This window comes from Sminthopsis crassicaudata, chromosome 1, assembly GCF_048593235.1.
Source record: "Sminthopsis crassicaudata isolate SCR6 chromosome 1, ASM4859323v1, whole genome shotgun sequence".
Taxonomy (NCBI): Eukaryota; Metazoa; Chordata; class Mammalia; order Dasyuromorphia; family Dasyuridae; genus Sminthopsis; species Sminthopsis crassicaudata.
This window is the reverse complement of record NC_133617.1, coordinates 264,174,922-264,197,095: the sequence shown is the minus strand read 5'-3', so window position 1 is coordinate 264,197,095 and position 22,174 is coordinate 264,174,922. Positions and strand designations below refer to the sequence as shown.

At 33.7% G+C, this 22,174-nt stretch overlaps 1 protein-coding gene across 16 annotated transcripts in view; it reads right to left on the bottom strand.

The window, feature by feature from the left end:
• FAM110B (family with sequence similarity 110 member B) overlaps positions 1-22,174 on the bottom strand; it is a 200,715-nt gene that overhangs the window by 100,223 nt on the left and 78,318 nt on the right. For 3 of the 16 annotated variants that reach the window (XM_074278716.1, XM_074278717.1, XM_074278719.1), the window contains one exon: positions 16,607-16,769. The exons of 11 other annotated variants lie outside the window; for them this stretch is intronic. The gene's annotated coding sequence lies outside the window, so the exon portion shown is untranslated. Of the gene's footprint in view, positions 1-3,319; positions 3,474-16,606; positions 16,770-22,174 lie in introns of those variants that run through there. 2 more of the 16 variants (XM_074278720.1, XM_074278727.1) reach the window with 1 other exon arrangement.

Sequence of the window (22,174 nt, the reverse complement as noted above, 5' to 3'; positions counted from 1 at the left end):
AAACTCTAGCATGGAAAAATGCATAAGAATGCAGTCAATCACACTAAAAATTATAATTGAGACAAATCTATAAAAAGAAATTACTGTTCTGTTACTATGGAGTACTCATCTATGAAAATTATCAAAGAATAGTCATCAAGAGGAAAAAATCCAAGAGGAATTGGCTTCAGTAATTTTGGCCTAAGGCACAACTCAATCAAGGCTGCCAGTATATAAAGCAGTAAAACTCCTAGGCATTCATGTAGAAAACATCTAACAATTCTGCTTTTCCCTTGAGTTAAAAAAAAAAATGCCAACCTGAAAAGACACCATAAAAGCTATCTTGGCAAATATATCAAACCTGTGTTCCATGAGACACTCTGAAGCAACTTTCCAAAAGAACAGAGTCTGTTCTTAGGTCAAATCTTTAAACATGTCAAGATCATCAACTTTTGTTCTCTACTTTGACCCACTCTGCTCTCATACTATTGAAGTTCTCACAGTTTTCCTTAATTTTTATTAATGAATCATAGGATCACAAGTTTCTAACTGCAAATGACCACTAATGTCATCCAGTTCAACCTAAAGTCCAACCAAAAAAATGTTGCCTAAAAAAATCCTAGGAGTTTGACTGCTATATTTCCCCCCCATTTTCTTGTGACTGTAATTCTCTCTAATTTATTTCTTTCACATCCAAATCAGCAAACACTTTGGCATATTTGGCAATAAGATGTGTACACAAACAAACAATTCTTAACTTAGAACATAAAATATTATCAGAGATTTAGAGCTAGAAGCAACTTTAGGAGCTATGTAGTCCATTCTCTTCAAATTACAGCTGGAGACATTGAGGCCCAGAGAGATTAAGTGATTACCCAAAATTAAAGAGGTAATAAGTAATGGTGGCAAAATTTGAACCAAGGGCCTGTAACTCTAAAGCCAGTATTTTTTTTTTTTTAGCACTTTATTTAGAAAGCAATTGTTTAGAACTCAGAATTAGTTTTTCTATGTAAATGATGGCCAGTCAGTCTATAAACTGTATTTAGACAATAACATAACACCAGACCAGGGTTCTTTATCTTTTTGTGTGTCACTACCCCTTTTGGTTGTATGGTGAAACCTGTGCAAAACTTCTCAGAAAAAATGTTTTTAAATGTATAACATGAAATGTATAGGATTACAAAATAAAACAATTATATTGGAATAAGGTTATCTAAAAAAGAAAAAAAAATCAAATTTGTGAACTCCAGATTAGGAATTACTGATTTAAAAAAAATTAGGTTTTATGAGTAAAGGGACTGTATTTCATGAACATTTTGTATCATTACTGGACCCACAAATTATTTAGCATTTATTTTAAACATATTTGCCTCCTCTAGAGAATGAAAACTTCTCAAAAGCAGGGACAATTTCCTTGTCTTTGAATCCCCATTTCCTAGCTTATATAACAGGCACTTAATAAGTATTTGGAGACTGAACCTATAACCCCTTGATTTCTAGGCATATTTTGGATAAAGCTTTTAGAGGCAACCTCAAAATTGAACTTAACTATTTAATTTAATTCTAAGTTCAAAAGATTTGACTTGTGAGTTAGAGATCTCTATCAGTAGAAGTAATTTCTACAGAGAAAACTACTTTACAAAGATGAAATCACAAGACCAAAATGAAACATTTTAGAAAGATAAGAGATCAACAGGTGACACAAATAACAGGTAAATGAGTCAAATCATAAAAATTCTTCACTGAAAGTAATCTATTTTCTGCTTTTTAAATTCTCTCTCCCTCCCTCTCTTTCTCTGCCTCCCCTTCTCTTAGGCCCCACTATTGAAGCCCCACAAGTAAACAATACAAAAACATGTTACCTTTCATCACACAGAGATATCCAATCACAGTTTTCAATTTTGTTTATTTCTTATATCTCTTTCTGAACTGTAAGCTACCTAAGCAGGGACATTACCTTCTACTTCCTTTATATGTTCTATACTGCTCAGTGCAATGATCTAGGCAATAGGGAAACTCAAGAAATGTTTGATTAATAAGAGAACAAATTAAAACCTATGCAAATAAATTTCCACTTCTTACTTATTCATATAAACATAGGTCCAAGACTATAAATTCCACATGGCAAAACCTATATATTTGCTTAGTTCACTTTATTGCATCCAATACAACACTTAATGAGGTACAAAAAAGGACCAATAACAGGGGGAAAAAAATCAAACTAAGTATGAAACAGTCACCTGTCATATTTCTCCATCTAGTCTAATCCCTTACTTGGGTCACCATGCATTCCTTCTCAGATCTGAGTAAATTCTATTTTTAAAGACAGTTGTGAGACTGCTTTTAAAAGCAGCCAAAACATACCTGGGGATCAGGGGCTATAGGAGCCATTGTCAAACACTTGTTAAGTGCTATATATATACACACACACACACACACACACACACACACACACACACACACACACCAGATGTCAGGCACTATGTTAGGAAATGGGGATTCAAAGACAAAGGAAACTGCCCTTACTTTCAAGAAACTTGCATTCTTCTTTTTGAGGAGGGAAGGAATTAGAAATTGAGGGGATGCCCAACAATTGGAGAATAGCTAAATACATACTATTGTTCTATAAGAAATAATCAGCAGGCTGATTTAAGAAAAGCCTGGAAAGACTTACATAAACTGCTTCTTAGTTAAGTGAGCAGAGCCAAGAGAACATTGTACACAGTAACAGAAAGATTATATGAAAACTAATTATCATAAACTTAGCCCTTCTCAGCAATATGGTGATCCAAGAAAATTACAATAGACTTGGGATGAAAAATGCCACCTATATACAGAGAAATATGGAGGTTGAATGTTAATCAAAGCATAGTATTTTCACCTTTTTTTTTTTAATCCTCATAATTTTCCCCTTTTGTTATGATTTTTCTTTCATAACATGTCTAATATGGAAACATTTTAAATTATTGTATATGTGTAGCCTGCTTGTTGTCATAAGGAGGGGGAAGTAAGGGACAAAAGGAGAAAAAAAAAATTGGAATTCAAAATCTTACAAAAACAAATATTGAAAACTATATTTACATGTCAATGGAAAAATAAGATACTATTGAGGAATATAAAGTTAAAAACAAAAAACAAAAACAAGACTTAATTCTGGAAGGGGAGGCAACATAAATAAAGCACACTATAGTGTTCCTGAAAAAGTGGGAATTGGATAATGGGAAAGGCATAAATATGGAACATTTCTTAGAATATAAAAGAATAACCACAAAAAGGAGACCAAAAGAACTCCAAATTTATAATCACAATAGCAGAAGAGAGCAGATAATGACATTTTCACCTGATCAAAAAAATGAAGAGCAGTACTTGCAAAAGCTTGGCGTGAGATCCAACTAATTATATCAGGCCATTCCAAAAAACTCCAGCCAAGAAGGAAATTGGAAGCAAAGAAACAACCAAAAAGAATTATAAATCTATTAGTGTTTGTCTAACAAACTATTTTCATCATTAATGACCTCAGGTTCACTAAATTAAGACTCTGACATCTTTTATTTGACAAAATAGAAATAGTAACAAAGCAAACCAACACAGAGAGTATAGCTGGAATAGACCAAGTATGCATGGGAAAAAAAGCCATGCTAGAAATTACAGTTTTGAAAATATCGATGAATCAACTTTTAAGATATCTGAAAAAAGCAAAGATATTGAACACATGGAGAAATTATGGCCATTGTGGCTATTAAAAAAATGTAACTGAATCGTTTCTCAAATTACCAATCTATATGCCAAGTTTTCTTATAAACTCTGTGAAAGCAAGATCTACACATATATTGTGGATTTTTCAACCTAAGTGAAAATGAGAAGCCAAAAGGTTGACCTATAGTGACAAGTAGATCTTACTCTATGATACTGATAATTTAAAAATATTTTATTGGAGAGAATAAGAGATTCTTTTTTAATAAAGATGCCTCAGCATGCAGGTTTTGAGATCTACAACAGTTGTTGACAGAATACATATTTTTTTTCATTGATTTTCTTATTAATTCAATTGAACAAAAATTTATTATGTATCAATTATGTGCCAAGCACTGTAATAAGCACTAGAAAAAAAAATATTTTTTTAATTTTTTTTTTTCCGAGGCTGGGGTTAAGTGACTTGCCCAGGGTCACACAGCCAGGAAGTGCTAAGTGTCTGAGATCATATTTGAACTCAGGTCCTCCTGAATTCAAGGCTGGTGCTCTATCCACTGCACCACCTAGATGCCCCCCCAAGAAAAAATTTTTTAAAAGACATAAACAATAGTACCCATTCTTAAGAAGTTTACATGCTACTGGAGGAAAAAAAAAAGACAATGGAGATGGAGAGGGTAACACAAGATGGTAGAAAGAAGCCAAGAAGTTTCAGTTTAGCCTTCAGAAACAATATTAAATCAAGTTTCTAAAAGAATTCTGGAGTTGACACAATCCACAAAAAAGACAGAGTGAAACAAATTTCTAGCCCAAGATAACTTAGAAAGTTTTCAGGAAAGATCTGACTCACTTAGGTAAAAGGGGAGTATAGACTACCACAAGCAGTGTTTGGACAAGGCAGCAGAAGGCTATTAGTCACAGCACAGATCAGCAACCAAGGCCCCTTGCCTTGGTCCTGGCCATCTGTAAGAACTCCAGCCCCAGAGCAGCAAGCAAATTGTCAGCCCAGGACCCCTGGGCACAATAGGTGCAACTATCCCAGGCCAGCCCAGTGCAATAGGCAAGTTGCCAATGCCTCAAACCACAGAGCTAAAAGCTAGTGACCAGGCCCTCTGCTCCCAGTGCCAGAAGGTTGGGACAATGTCCTTTCTGCCACAAGAGCAGAGCTAAACTTAAAAATGAGCCAAAAATGGAAAAGAGCCCTGACCATAAAAAGGTGAAGAGAAGATGCAAACACAAATTCAGAAAAGATCAAAATATCTACGTGTGATACCCTAAAGGAAAATATAAATTTGTCCCAAGTACAAAAAACAATCTTAGACAAGCTCAAAAGTCAAGTAATAGAGGTAGAAGAAAAACTGAAAAAAGAAATAAGTATACAAGAAAGAGTAAGAGACTTGGAAAAGGAGGGGCAAAAATAGACAGAAGAAAACAATTCCTTAAGAAAAATACAATTAGTGAAATGGAAAAATAATTCACTGAAGAAAACAACTCCTTAAAAAAGGAGAATTAGCCAAACAGAAAAAGAGGAATAAAAGTTAGTTTAAAAAATAATTCTTTAAAAATTAGAATTGGACAAATGGTGATTCTCTGAGACATCAAGAATCAATCAAACAAAATCAAAAGAATGAAAAAAAATGTAAAATGCCTCACTGGAAAAGTGAGTGATCTGGAAAGCAGATCTAAGAGTGATAAATTTAAGAATTATTATACTTTCAAAAAAAAAATCCCAATAGCATCATTCACTTTAATCATCAAGAAAAGCTGCCCTGATATCCTAGACTCTGAAAAAATGGCAAAATTCCAGAATTATCAGATCAAGAATTTACTGTAAGCAACCTGAAAAAAAATTTTTTTTTTTAAATATTAAAGAGGCTTTGGTAAGAATTACACAGTGGCTTTCACACTGAAGAACTGAAGGGCTTAGAAATTGATATTCCAGGAGACAAAAAGAGCTTGGATTGTAAGCAAAAATCAAGTACCAAGCAAAATAAAACATAATCTTTCTGAGATAAAATGGACAATGAAATAGAGAATTTTAAAACTTTCCTGATGAAAAGACTAAAGCCGAAAAGAAAATTCAACTTTCAAATAAGACTCAAGAGAAGCAAAAATGCAAACAGAAAAGAAACAATACAAAACATGCTATTCATTTAGGCTATGTTGTTTCTATCCCTACATAGAAAGATAACACTTATAACTAAAGGAACTGTATCTCTATTATGTCAGTTAGAAACAATGTACATAGTCAGAGGCTGTAGATACAAGTTGACTTTGATATGATGATATAAAAACAATTAAGAGATGAAAAAAAAGGATATACTGGGGGAAAAGGAAAACAGAAGGAAGAATGTGGAAATTATATTACATGAAGAAGGACAAAAGACCTATTACATTAGAGGGAAAGAAGTGAGGGATGAGCATTATTTGAACCTTACTCTCATTGGATTTGGCTGAAGAGGGAATAACACGCACAAACCGTTGGCTACAGAAATTTATCCTAACCTATAGGGAAGTAGGAGGGGGAAGGAAAAAGAAAAGGTACAGGGGTGATGATAAAAGAAGGGCAGACTGAAAGTGGGGGTAATCAGAAGCAAAAAAGTATAGATATAAATTGAAAAGAGAAGAGTATAAACATGGAGAAAATAAGATGGAGGGAAATACATAGTTAACAAGCATAACTAAATGTGAATAGAATGAATACCCATAAAATATAAGTGGACAGAGGAGTGAATCCTACAATATTTTTATAAGAAACATATCTGTAGCAGATAAATACACATAGAATAAAGGTAAAAGGATGGAGAAGCATATATTTCAACTGAAGTATAAAAAAATAGCAAAATGCAATCCTGATCTCAAGATAAAACAAAAGCAAAAATAGGTCAAATTAATAGTTAAGGAAGGAAACTACATTCTGCTAAAAGATACTATAGATAAGGAAGTAATATCATTAAACATATATGCACTAAGTATTCAAATTCTCAGAAAAGTTTAAGTCAGTTATAGAAAGAAATAGACAGTTCAAGTTTATTTCCATTCTAACTTGGTATATTCTTAGTGAAGGAAGATTAACAATAAAACCAATACCTCATATTTATAATTTGCAAATTGTTTTCTATTTTCCTCATAATAATCCTGTGAGGAAATGTAAATATTATTATATTCTTCCTGTGTGTGGTCAAGTGAAGCATATAATTGTTTAGTGATTTATACAAAATCATGGCTAATAAGTGGTAGGGCTAACTCTTTAATCTAGGTCTACCATTCCAAATGCACTTCTTTATCCAGTAAAGCATCCAAGATGGATAATTTATTTTGTATCCAGTATACAATAATTCCATATTAAAAGAATCTAAGATTTCGTTCTTCTTAAATAAACGAAAATAAATTTATTAGGTGCCAAACATACTAGGCACTAAGAGTACAAGTAGGCAAAAAAAAAAAAAAAAAAAAAAAAGACAATGTTGACTCACAACAAACTCAAACCTTTATTGGGGAGGACAATAAATCAAAGAAATCAAAGAAAGTTGAGCAGCAATGCAGATAGAAAGTAACAGAAGGCCTAAGAATTCAGTAAGGAGACTGATGGCAAAACCTAGTTCTTTAGAGTGTTTTCCAGTAGGTCACATAATAGACAGCAAGGGTCCAGTGAGTATTGAAGTAGGACAAATGGTAAATAAAGCTCATTAGATCTCAATGGCAGGGTAGACCTTCACACTAGAAGGCATGGTACTATTATTCTTATTTCATCCAAGTTATATGACTTGGCAAACATTATTGATGGATTCCAGGAAAGTGAGGGTCAAAGAGAAAGTAAAGTGGGACTGACAATCCCACCTCATCATTCTCATCTCCCTGAATGAGTTCTAAGCTAGATCTCAAGAAGAGAACTGATCGGAGTAAGGATAAGGATTAAGATTAATGTTGAAATGGAAAAAAAAGAACATGTAATAAAAGAAATGTATTACTTTATAAACCAAATAATTATACAAATAGAGATTTTGATGCAAAGATTTATGCAGAAGATGGTTTATTTCATTTCACTTTTAAAAGTATAATGAATGCTTCATACCAAGTAAAATATTCATTAAAGTAATTGGCTTAGTTCAACCTCTCAAGGCTACAAATTGGAAATGTACACATTACTCTCTTTAGAAAAGCATCTTTTTGATTTACACATCCTCCAAGGCAGCTCAATTTTATTCAAAGAACAGGTTTTTTTTCCACTGTAAAGCTGAACAGTCTTTCATAGATACTTCATGTAAATACTCTTAAATCTGAATGTGTTATCTGATAGAAATACTTTCCTCCCTATACATTTAAAAAGTTTTCTCCCTCAGTGGGAGATGTGTTCTTCTGAAAATTAGAATTGGACTTATTCAGATAATTGTTTGCTTAGGCTAATTTCACAAACTTAGAATTGCCTACTAGTTTATGCATATTTGAAGTGCACAAGGAAAACTGATCATCTAGTCTGGGATTAACTATGTTGCACTAGAAGTCACCAAAACACTTGTTTTCATGTTCTAGAAAAACCATGCAAAGCACAATTTTTTCCCATTCAGAATTAGATATGAAAATTGCTTGAAGGTACTTAGATTTTATTTGAGCTTCACATGCTCAGTCTTGTCCTTCTCCAAAGTAACAGGTGAGTAGTGAGTCTTGTAAGATATGTCATCTGGCAGAATGAGGAAGAAATCAAGACCAAGAAGGACAAGTATTTGAAGTATGAAAACTGAGGGAGAAAAACTATGTCACATTACTCTGCTATTTTGCAGGGATATTATGCAGATATTATTATATCTGTCAAAGAGGGCGATAGAATTAGAAAGCAGAAATAAAACTTTGTTTACATTCTTTGTAACCATACAGTGCCAAAAGAAGCAGCTGATTCATTTAAACACTGGGCTTAATAATGATTAAAATGTTAAGCTGTATCTTAGATGAAAACTATAGATGATATGCTTATCAAATATGCAAATTACAGAAAGTGATACAAGATGAAAAAGCAAAAGCCCACTGAAGAAGTCCAAAAATGGACTGAGGACAAAACTCTAAATCTAACATGATGAAATTTCAGAGGTAAATAAAAAATTGTGTACCTAGTGAGAAAAAAAATCAACCACACAAAAAGAATCATGATATAGCTATATCTTAAGTTGCATTAATAGCAAAGTTATAGATAGGGTAAAGGTGTCTCGGTTCTTTCCCTAAGGTGCAAAAGTTTAAAGGATAGAGATAATATTCTCCCACCTACCACTCCCAGCAGTTTCACCCTTGATCATATCTTCCCCAACCAGCCTCACCCTTGATGACAACAGCTTCTTCACACTGCTATTAACACTTTTTTGGCAGCTGATGCCCTAGCATCCACATCCTCATTTTGGCTAGTCCTCTGCAGCATAGCAACTTTGAAGCTTCCAAGACCCACATCTTGCACCATTCCCTTTACCGTAGGAGAAAAAACCCAAAACTCAAGTGGCACTTATTGCTCTGATTAACACCTCAATCAGAACTAAGGAGAAAATATAGTTCTCCTGTATTTTTTACTAGTACAACATATTTGGAATATTGCATTCCACCATGAGCATTAAATTTTAAGAGACTAACCAGAGAGAAACCAAAGAAGAGTAACCAGGTTGTTAAAGTGATTCATAAACTTATCATATAGTATAAGAAATAAATGAAAGAACCATGGATATTTAGCCCTAAAAAAGACTTGGTGAGGGATTGAGGGAAATGATAAATGTCTTCATATAGTTGAAGGACTGTTAAGTGAAAAAGAATTAGACTTATTCTGTAATGTACTTAAAAGCAGTAGAAACAATGGATGGAAGTTCCAGGAAGGTAAATGATAATTCAATATATAAGTCCAAAAATATAATATACAGTTTATAAAGCAATGAGTTCATCATTAGAAATATTGAGACAAAGGTTCAATTACTACCATTTAGGTTCATTATAAGTGCATTTGTTAGTCAGACTAACAATTTTCAAAATTCTCATCTAATCTACAATTTTACCTTTAGATTTAGGTTAACATTAGATTTTTGACAAGATAGAAGGAAAAATAGCAAAATTAAGACTTTTGACTGATTTTTTAGTATTAGTATAAACTTTTGTTCTGCTAACATTGCAGGAGTGTATTTAAAAAAAAAAAAAAAAGAAACAAACAAACAAACCCAGGCAAAAGCCTTAAATTTACCACTTGGGAAATTATAATATCTTATCTTGATCAAAGTGATTTATTTTAAATAACTGAAAAACATCTGGATTCGATTATAGCTAGGTAGTGGACTTTTGGAAATACTACACACACACACACACACACACACACACACACACACAATCTGTCCTTTCAACTGTGTCTGACTCTTTGTGACCCTATTTGAGGTTTCTTAATAAAGAAAGTGGATTGGTTTGCTATTTCTTTCTCCAGCTCATTTTTTTTTTTTTTTTAACTAATTGAGGAATTGAGGCAAATAGAATTAAGTGACGTTTCTAGGGTCACACAGTTAGTAAATGTCTGAGTAAAGACTTGAACTCAGGAAGGTAACTTCAGACCTCAGGCCTGGTGTTCAATCCACTGTACCACCTAGTTAGCGTTTCCCCCCCCTTCCGCCTCCCATATGGGCTTACATGTTTGGTAAAAGTATATGTGTGTGTGTGTGTGTGTGTGTGTGTGTGTGTGTGTGTGTGTGTGTGTGAGAGAGAGAGAGAGAGAGAGAGAGACAGAGACAGAGACAGAGACAGAGACAGAGACAGAGACAGAGAAGGGACTTCTATATCCATAATATTTGGCATTTTCTGTAATAAACTTGATTGTCTCACAGTCCTTTCCACTATTCCCAAAAAAACAAAACAAGGCGGGGGATTAGAAGATATATTCTCAGAAGGTATTAAATGAGGACAATGCAAAGAAATCCTAAAAACATTATACACATAAATCCACCTTGAAAACCTTGAGTAATAAATAGCATAAATTTTATTCATACAAATTGCTAGATCTTTGAACAAAACGGATACCTCAGTAATGACTATTTCAGATCATCATTCATTATGAAATCAATTTGGAGACTTTTTGAATCCTAAGGGCTTAGTGCCTGCTCTGAGTAATTTGGAGTCACAGTCTTCAGAGTTCTCCTGCTGTTGTAAGCCAAGACAGTCTAATAGGGGAGAAAATGAGCACTTGCTACAAACAATTAATTGTCTTTCCTTTTCTGGCAAAAGAAATAATTGTTCAAAAGGCAACATATTTTTTAAATGTAGGAAAGTAAAACATGCAAATAGAGTTAATATATACAATGTAAAACTTATAGCCAGAATTGATATAGTGGTTTTAAATTTCTGAAATACTTTACCAATTTTATCATATTTGATCCACTTTACAGATGAGGAAACTGAGGCAGACAATAGTTAAATGGCTTTCTCAAGTTCACACGATAAGTATCTAAGTTCCAATTAAATTTTCCTGATTCTAGGTCTATTGTTCGCTCCACTATGCTATCTTTCTGCCTATATAAAACTAGAATTGTGTCTGGAAAAAAAAAATCCAAATCTTTAAGAGAAAGCACTTCCATGTTGAAACATTAATTGGTTGGCTAATTCGTCATCTGAATAAAGTTAGTGCCTTACTAATGGGCCATAGAGAGCAGATGAGGGATTGGCAGATTCTCTGCTAGGCATCTACTTCCAAGAAATACAATAAGCTGCAGACACAATATTTAGACACATATTTTTTGAAGTCAGAAGCATAACTTAAAAAGGTATTCAGTGAAGATGAACTGGCACGATTCATTTCATTTCACAAACCACATAAAGTCAAAGGGTGATACTGGAGAAGTCAATGAAAGTACATATTAGTAAATACTAGAAAGAAGGTAAGATTTGTTGAATTCAAAAAATAATGCTAATTTTTAAAAACTGCACAGTGGTATAATTAAATAATCTTTCTGAGAAAGGTAATGTATTACTTTCTAGTTTTCTTTTCTATCAGTACATTTGATTTCCTATGGACTATATTTTCCAACAGATGGAAAAAGGTCATCTTGAGTACTTAGTTTAATGGGAAAATAAAAATCATGTGGACTGGAAAAATGGAAAGACCAAGAATGAAATTTTGAAAAAATTCATGATACACAAAAAGAAAATAAAAAATTAAAAAAGGTACAGTAAAAACTAAAAAGACTAAAGACTTCTTACTTCCATACTATCAAATATATCAGTATCTCTATGGCTCTTCACCAGTTCCTTGACTCTGTCATATTTGCATTCTACAAGCCCTTAAGCCACGACTTGAAACTTATCCATAAAATATAGGTACCTTAACTAATTGATGGTGGACTTTACAGGAGAAATTTCATATTCAATTCTTCATGCTAAAGTATCTTATTTCTCCTGAAAAAGAAAATTTATCCATTGTTGATAAATAATGTTGAAAATTGTATTTTTGGCTCTTTTCAACAATGTAATAATTCAAGGCAATTGCAAAAGACTTGGAATGGAAAACGCCATCTGCATCCAGAGGACTATGGAGACTGAATATGGATCAAAGTGTAATATTTTCACTGTTTTCTTTGTTGTAGTTTGTTAGTTAGCTTTTTTTTTTCTTTCTCATGTTTTTTTTTTCCCTTTCATATGATTTTTCTTGCATAACATGACAAATGTGGAGATATATTTAAAAGAACAGCACATATTCAGCCTATATCAGAATGCTTGCTTGAGGAGGGAGAAGGTAAGAAAAAAGGGAGGGAGAAAAATTTGGAATATACAGTTCTATAAATATGAATGTTGAAAACTACCTTTACATGTATTTGGAGAAAAATAGAATAATATTAAAGTTCTACTTATGGTATTTTAAAGTTTGCAAAGCACATATACAGAAGCTCCTTGGAGATTCCTAACAATCCCGTGAAATTAATACTTCAGGTATTATCCCCATTTTACAGAAAAGGCAGCTGAGGCACAAAAATGGTTAAGCATCACAAGATTAGTCCCTCAGCTATAAGAAGTAGAATTTAAATCTAGGTCTTTCTCATTGTAAGCTCATCTTTCTATTAGTCAAACTTCTCAAGAAAACAAAACATCTCTCCTCCATCCTAATTTAGCAACTTGACCTTCAGAAATTTTAAAATCCAAGAAAAATAATCTGATATAGAGAGCTTTCTTAGGAAAATAAAATTTTTGACAATTACTCTTTTCCATCTGAGAGAAACCGATTGAATCTTTTTAAAAAGCTTCTCCAAAGATCTAAAATGTAAGGATGTAATCAAGACATCAGGTGCACAATTCATGCTCCTATCATCTAGACTACTAAGGATTGGGTAGTAAATGCTTTCCCCCCCCCCCCCACTAATGCAATAGCTACTTAGTGCCATTTACTCTTATTACAGAATATTTCAATGACATTAATTTAAAAGCTTTCCATAAAATTCAACCCACAAACCAGTTGTGTAGTTTGGAGTCAAACTTTATAGGGGAAAAACACCAAAAAACATCATGTTCTATCTCCTGTAAAGTGGAATTTAAAGCCCTCTTAATTAAAGAGCCTGTCTGCAGTGCTATTCAAATAGCATTACCCAAAATGAAAGCATTGATTTAGCAAAGATCATGGAGGAGCCATTCAAGAAGAATGTACTCTAACACCTGAAATTTAAATCATCTTGTAATCTGACTTTCAAAATAAAATAAAATACAAACTCTGGGAAGCTTCATTAAGGTGGTTAAGGTTCTTCAAATTACATTCAACTTTAATACACAAGATCAACATGAAATCAGAGGACATACCCCCATCATACTGTTTGTTATTACTTATTTCTTATTTAGAAAGGAAAAATGCCTTAAGTAAAATGAATATCTGCAAAAATCTTTGAATGTTAAAAAGGGGGCTCCTAGAACATTCTAAAGTGAATTTTTAAAGACAACCATACTGTGATTTGTCTGTAAAACATTGATCTTGCAACTGCATTATTTGGTTGGGTTTTGGAGATTTATTATGGAGATGCAGAAGGGCTCAGTGCATAAGACAGCCAGGAAACCTGGCTTCAAGGTCTGCCTGTGACCCAGGCAGATTGTGACCAAAAGCAAGGCAAATGACCTCTCAGTGTCAGACAATTCTTTAAGCAGATAAGCTGTCAATGGGACTGGCAGGTGTTGCTCAGCGAGAGCTCCCTACACCAATGAAATCATAAGCCCATGACAAGAAAATGTTAAATGCAAATAAAGCTGTTGGTGACAGGAATATATATTTATGTTTTGAAACTCTTCTGACATTTTCATTTTCAGGAGTTTTAATTCCCTGTTCTTCTAATGACAGAAAACTTTCTAGCAACGTGACTTTTGTTATGGTGAAGTAAATAGCATGTTACAAATAGTGATACTTTCAGCAATTCATTCATTATAAATAAAAGCACTGACACCAGAGTTAGGAAGACATAAGTTCAAATCTAGAACATCAGATGTGTACTAAGTCACTTAACCTTTGCTAAAAGAGATGATAACTCCACATATCTTACAGGGTAATTGTGGGGATCATAAGCAATAATGTTTGTAAAGTACTTAGTCTGGTTCCTGGCACAAGGTAGGAGCTTAATAAATGTGTATTTCTTTTTCTTCCATTCTCATCATGGTCTACTCTAACCTAACAATTTAACAACTGATTTTCCCTTCTCCAGGGACTCCTTTCCCTGAATCCTTTTTGCATTAATGCTCATCTTTTTGAGTAACAACTTTAAAAATATCTATTATTTTTGCTTATACTAGTTTAATCTATTGGGTTCTCAGTGTCTTGACTGGAAACTAATCCACTATTTCTAGAAAATTCAAGGTATTCTCCATTTAACTTTCTTGCTCAGTACTTTTACCCAGCTGTGATATATGTACCATTTTCTCCCTTGTTCCTAATCTTCTCTAGTTCTGGTGCTATGACTAAATTGATTCAGCCTCTGCTCTTAGAAAAGATGTATCAATCTATTTCCATTTAGTCCCATTTTCTGGACCAGAGTACCAGTCTTGGGCCACTAATGCCCTATGTGTTGTCTCCCCCATTAGAATATAAGTTCCTTGAAAGCAGGGGCTGTCTTTTTTTTATATATCTTTGATTATCTATCTATTTATTTATATCTTCAAATGTTTAGTACTAATAACTATTTAATGAATGCTCATTTAGTAAGTGGCTACCATTACCTAGCACATAAAGTCCAAACTGCTTGCTCTAGTAATAATGTGCCCTTATAGTCTAGCTCTGGTCCAATTTCTTTTCAAATTTAGTTCAAACTATTCCTATGTAGAACATGCATTGCAACTAAACAGAACCATCCTTAACATATTCCATTCTTTTCTACCTCCATATTTTTTTAAGCATGAAATTCTCAACCACTATGCTATGTCATTTGAAATTCTAATCATTCTGTTAAAAACTTAATTCAAATGTCAATTTCTCCAAAATCCTCCTAATTTCCCCACCCATAAGTTTTACAAGGAGAAATTTAATATTATTTGCCTTTCTTTGTCTCCTTAGAACTTAGTACAGTGTTTCATATACAGCAAGAACGTAATAAAGGGTCATTGATTGCCTGACAAAAATTAATAGGAGCCACTGGAATTCACTGAGCAAGGTGTCATGGACAAGTCTACACTTAAAGCCAACTTGGAAGCTTAGTGAAAGAAGGACTGAAATAGGGAGTGTCTTGAGATGAGAAGACTAGGTAGAAGGCTGTTGCCATAGTCAAGGTGAGCAGTGATTTGGATCTGAACTATAGTAAGTAAACATATTACACATTTTGAAGGAAGAAATGACAAGATCTGGAAAATCATGAAATCTTGAGAAAGTCAAAGGAGATACTGAGGTTGAAGATTTGTGTGTATGGAGAGATGATGGTACCCTCAGAAAGATAAGGAAGTCTGAAGAGAAAAGGGTTTGGGGAGAAAGATAATGAAAACATGGTGAGACTAAGATGCCTATAAAACATACAGAATGCAGCTAGTGATCCAGGTTGGCTAAGAGACTAGGGATGTATATGCAAGACATGAAAGTCATTAGCACATGGATGGTAATGGAACTTACAGTTAACCAATAAGGACATCATGTGGGACAGTGGAGCAAAAAAACAAGGTCTATGTCAAAGCTTTGATGATGGGAGCTAAATGGATGGAGAAACAATAAAGGAGACTGAAAAAGCCTGATGGACAATCAATCATTAAAAACACCTTAAATGTGCTTGTCAAGGACATCATCTAAGTTATGAGCCCAGGTGATTGGGAAGATGGTGTGGTCCTTGACAACTCTACATTAGAAGAATCAGGAGAGAACAATGCCATGAAACCTTAAGAAGGAGAGAGAATCCAGAAGAAAAAGGTGATCAAATGTTACAGAAAAGGATAAAAAGAATGAGTATTAAGAAAATATTATTATATCTGGCAAGTAAAAAAATCACTAATTCCTATAGAGAAGATAAATTTAGTTGAATGATGAGATTGAAAGACAGATAGTAGAGTTTAGAAGAATATGAGGAGAGTAAGAAATATAGGTTGCATATATATTCACAAGGCACTAGACAATGGCTAGAAGAGCAATATCAAATGAGGCTTTTAAATTTGCTTTTCCCCCTTTTTTTAAGTGGTGGGAACATGTTTGTAGGGAGTATGGAAGGAGTTCATCTATGAGGAGAGATTGGGATTAAGAAAGGGGGAGTAGGATTATAATATAACAACCTTGATGGGAATGGGTTAGGAAATAAGCCTTTATATATGGCCTGCTATGTGCCAGGCACTGTGTTAAGTGCTTTATAATATTATCTCATTTGATCCTTATAGCAATCCTGCTAGATAGGTGTTTTTTTTTAATACTTTTTAAAAATTAATTTTATAATTATAACTTTTTTTTGACAGTACATATGCATGGGTAATTTTTTACAACATTATCCCTTGCACTTACTTCTATTCCGAATTTTCTCCTCCTTCCCTCCACCCCCTCCGCTAGATGGCAGGCAGTCCCATACATGTTAAATGTGTTATAGTATATCCTAGATATAATATATGTGAGCAGAACCGAATTTCTTGTGGCACAGGAAGAACTGGATTCTGAAGATAACAATAACCTGGGAAGAAAAACAAAAATGCAAACAGTTTACACTCATTTCCCAGTGTTCCTTCTATGGGTATAGCTGATTCTGTCCATCATTGATAAACTGGAACTGAATTAGATCTTCTCTTTGTTGAAGATATCCACTTCCATCAGAATACATCCTCATACAGTATTGTTGTTGAAGTGTATAATGATCTCCTCATTCTGCTCATTTCACTCAGCATCAGTTGATGTAAGTCTCTCCAAGCCTCTCTGTATTCATCCTGCTGATCATTTCTTACAGCGCAATAATATTCCATAACATTCATATACCATAATTTACCTACCCATTCTCCAATTGATGTGTATCCATTTTACAATTTCTAGCCACTACAAAAAGGGCTGCCACAAACATTTTGGAACATACAGGTCCCTTTCCCTTCTTTAGTATTTCTTTGGGATATAAGCCCAGTAGTAGCACCACTGGATCAAAGGGTATACACAGTTTGATAACTTTGTGGGCATAATTCCAGATTGCTCTCCAGAATGGTTGGATTCTTTCACAATTTCACCAACAATGTATCAGTGTCTCAGTTTTCCCACATCGCCTCCAACATTCATCATTATTTCTTCCTGTCATCTTAGCCAATCTGACAGGTATGTAGTGGTATCTCAGAGTTGTCTTAATTTGCATTTCTCTGATCAATAGTGATTTGGAACACTCTTTCATACGAATGGAAATAGTTTCAATTTCATCATCTGAAAATTGTCTATTCATATCCTTTGACCATTTATCAATTGGAGAATGGCATGATTTCTTATAAATTAGAGTCAGTTCTCTATATATTTTGGAAATGAGGCTTTTATCAGAACCTTTAGCTGTAAAAATGTTTTCCCAATTGGTTACTTCCCTTCTAATCTTGTTTGCATTAGTTTTGTTTGTGCAGAAACTTTTTAATTTGATGTAATCAAAAATTTCTATTTTGTGATCAATAATGATCTCTAGTTCTCCTTTGGTCACAAATTCCTTCCTCCTCCACAAGTCTGAGAGATAAACTATGCTATGTTCCTCTAATTTATTTATGATCTTATTCTTTATGCCTAAATCATGGACTCATTTTGATCTTATCTTGGTATGTGGTGTTAAGTGTGGGTCCATGCTTAATTTCTGCCATACTAATTTCCAGTTTTCCCAGCAGTTTTTGTCAAATAATGAATTCTTATCCCAAAAGTTGGGATCTTTGGGTTTGTCAAACACTAGATTGCTATAGTTGTTCACTATTTTGTCCTGTGAACCTAACTATTCCATTAATCAACTAAATGGTTTTGGTGTACAGCTAGGACACCTTCATTTGATTTTTTTTTTCATTAATTCCCTTGAAATTCTCGACCTTTTATTCTTTCACATAAATTTTGTTGTTATTTTTTCTAGGTCATTAAAATAGTTTTTTGGGAGTTTGATTGGTATAATACTAAATAAATAGATTAGTTTAGGGAGTATTGTCATCTTTATTATATTTGCTCGGCCTATCCAAGAGCACTTAATGTCTTTCCAATTATTTAAATCTGACTTTATTTTTGTGGCAAGTGTTTTGTAATTTTGCTCATATAATTCCTGACTTTCCTTTGGTAAATATATTCCCCAATATTTTATACTATCGACAATTATTTTGAATGGAATTTCTTTTTGTATCTCTTGCTGTTGGATTTTGTTGGTGATGTATGAAAATGCTGAGGATTTATGTGGATTTATTTTGTATCCTGAAATTTTGCTAAAGTTGTAGATTATTTCTAATAGTTTTTTATTAGAATCTCTGGGATTCTCTAAGTATACCATCATATCATCTGCAAAGAGTGATAGTTTGGTTTCCTCATTACCTACTCTAATTCTCTTTAATCTCTTTCTCGATTCTTATTGCCGAGGCTAGCGTTTCTAATACAATATTGAATAGTAATGGTGATAGTGGGCAACCTTGTTTCACTCCTGATCTTACTGGGAAAGGTTCCAATTTTAGATAGGTGCTGTTATCAACCCTATTTAACTATTGAGAAAACTGAAGCTAGGGTCTAGGATCACACAACTAGTATTTGGAATTTGAACTCTGATATCTTCCTGGCTTAGCATTTTATTTACTGTGCCATCTAGGTATTTCTAGAAAAGATCAAAATTTCTAGAAAAGATCTCCTTTGGCAAGGAGAAGGGAGAAATACAGGAAGACCTTAAGCACAAAGAGTGAACCCCTTGACAAATTTTGGGAGGAAATGGCCTAGACTCATAGTATGAGCAAATATGGATGGGTTTCAATTTATGTCACTGGAGCAAAACTCCTGAATCATTTAGAGCATAGATTCATTTAAGCATTGAAGTATGACAAACAACCATATGTAATATACTATGCTAAGTTCTAGAAAGTAATAAAATTAGATTAATAGTGGAAATGAAAATTTAGGAGAAAAATATATCTGGTCTGCTAAAGATGGTGGCCTCCCCCAATCTTCAGAAGTGATTGGCTTGTGATTTACTTTAAAAAAGTGGCTCCCATGTTTGTTTGTTTGTTTTTTCCCCTGTGGGAGTGCCTCTTGTTATACAGTAGACATTTCCTTTAAGTTTTTAAAAGGAGTGGTCAAGGAGGGATATGAGTTGGAAATTAAGTGACTATTCTGGAATATTAACCTCAAGCTATACCTTTTCTTTATTTAGGAGTCCTACAAATGTGACCTCAAATTACCAGGGAGCAGTAAAATTTGCAGACAATGGAGTTAAAATGTCAATTTGGACATCTTATTTCTAACTAAGAAATGCTTAATTAAAAAAATATTTCTTGGCAGAGTATGGAACATTTTTTCCCTTTGACGACACAACAGGTGCTCAATACTTGTTGGATTGAACTGAAATAATGTTCCTTTAAATAATAAACAAACATCTGGGGGCCTATTATGAGCCAGATACAAACACAGGACCTACTTTGAGTTCTGGCATAGTAAAAGAAGTGGGAGAGCACTGTCAAATTATTTTTTAAAAGGATAACAAATTAGCAGGGTAGATAATTTAATTTAATAACAATCTAAAGTGGTATTTGTCTAGATATGTTAGGATAGATAAAAGGCACATTTCCTTTTCTTTTATGACAATTAAAATGCTTTTTAAATAAAGTGATCAGACAATCAAATGATAATATGTAACAAAGCATGTGTCAAGTTTCCTAACAATTATGTACTTTAGAATGACAGAGTTTTTTTTTTTTTTTTTCTTTCTTTTTGGGGAGAGGAAAAATGAGGGACTGAACCTGTAATTTTATTGGCTCTAGAAACATCAAATGAGGGAACTCCTCCCAATACAACTAATCTGCAATTTATAGGGCCAGAGAGATGTCCAAGGCATTGAGGAGTTATGGGGGACTTGCCTACAAAATAATTAATCAAAGTGAATTACACACACACACACACACACACACACACACACACACACACACACAAATCATAATGCTCTAGGTCCTGTGAAACTTTCCAAGTTACTAAATGTAACATGCAAATAATTTATAATTTCTAACTCACTTAAAAAGTAATCATATTCTATATATAAATAAAAAAAATCATTCACTCATCCCACAGGAGCTTACTAGGACAATAATAATGCATGTAGCTATACTATTATATATGAATAAATATAAAAAAGACAATAATTTACTCCAAGATAAAGTGCTATGATAACAGGATATAGCTTTGAGAATAATTTTTCTCTAGGTAGAGTCTTTGAGATTCAGAATCTCATCCTAAGAAATTACTTCAGAGGTCAACCAAACAGGTATGTAAGCAGGGACCTTTCTCTATAGCTTTTCTGAGAAGCAATCATCTGGCTGCCTCCTGAAGACCTCCAGTGATGGGACTGGCATTATATCCCACCAAGGTTGACCACTCCACTTAGTACAGTTTGAAACGAGTTTCGAATGAATACATATTCCATATACTGTTGCTAGTTTTGGTCTGAGATTTAGCAGAATAAAGCTAATCCTGCTTCCATATTCCAACCTATTGTAGTGGTTTGTCCTTCATTTCCAAAGAGGACAACCTTCTAAATACTTAAGGATAGTTATCATTTCCTTTAATCTTTATTTCCCTAGGGGGAAAAAAATCGTCTAGTTCCTTCAAACTATTCTGGTTTGACATGCCTTGCCAAGATCCCCTCACCAGTCATTCAAACTCCCTTATCAGAAGGGAACAATCATTTGTATAATGCTTCCTATGTGCCACACTGTGCTAAGCATTTTTTGTTTTTTAAACAGAGCCTAAGTGATTTACCCAGAATCACACAACTAATTTAAACTGAGCTCTTCAGATTCCTAATTTTAAAATGAGGAGAAAGATGATGAAATGCATTCTAGCTCTAAGTCCATAATCCTAAAAATTTTAATCTTCCATAAACACCTTTGCATTTGTCCCTACCCTTAAAATGTTATGCAAAAGACACCAGAACATCTCATTTCCCTTATTCTGGATGTCATACTTCTTTGGATACAGCTTAAGACATCTTTGGCTGCCAAAACACACAGCTGATATACTGAATTTGCAATCCACCAAAACTCCCAGGACTTTTTCAAAAGAACTACCATTGATCCAAACCTTCCCTATACACGTAAATTATTGAGATAATCAGCAATTTGAATTTAAAAGAATTCCTGGTGGAGCAATAGAGGAAGATCTAAAGCATGAGGGGAAAAAAAAAAAAAAAAAAAGGTAAATCAGGAATTCAAATCCAACAAGATGAGTCTGGTAAGGAAGTGCCAGGAATGGAACTGGGATTTCAAGCCAGGAAGGAATATAGGTCATCTGGATATCATCTGTCAGAGCTGCCATAGAATTCTTTCATTTTATCTTAACTTAAAACGTTGCTCATTCTTGTAGGGCTTTTCCTCTTTTTGTTGTTGTTGAGGCAACTGGGGTTAAGTGGCTTGCCTAGGATTATCCAACTAGCAAGTGTCTAAAGCTGGATTTGAAGTCTGGTTCTCCTGATTCCATGGCTAGTACTCTATCCACTGTGTCACCAACTGCCCCTAGAGCTCTGCCTTCTGTTGTGGGGAAAATTCCTTGACCACTCTGTGGATGAAGCCCACATATAATAATATGAATATGATATATAATAATATGAATATGATATACATAATAATATGAAATAAGTTCTAAGTTATTATTGCATATTATGCAATTAATTCCTTTCAGAATAATGGGTAAAAATGGTTTATTTTGACCAGACAATTCACCTTAGAAATCAGTTAAATTCAATATCCTTGTGGAATGGAAGCTGAGATGTTAAATGACTTGCCTGTTTTATAAGTCAGAGAATGAAATACTGTTGGTACTCCAATGTTCTCTCCAATATATAACATAGAGGTAAAACTCTTAAAATATGGGAGTAAAAAATCTGAGTAATTATTGTATTCA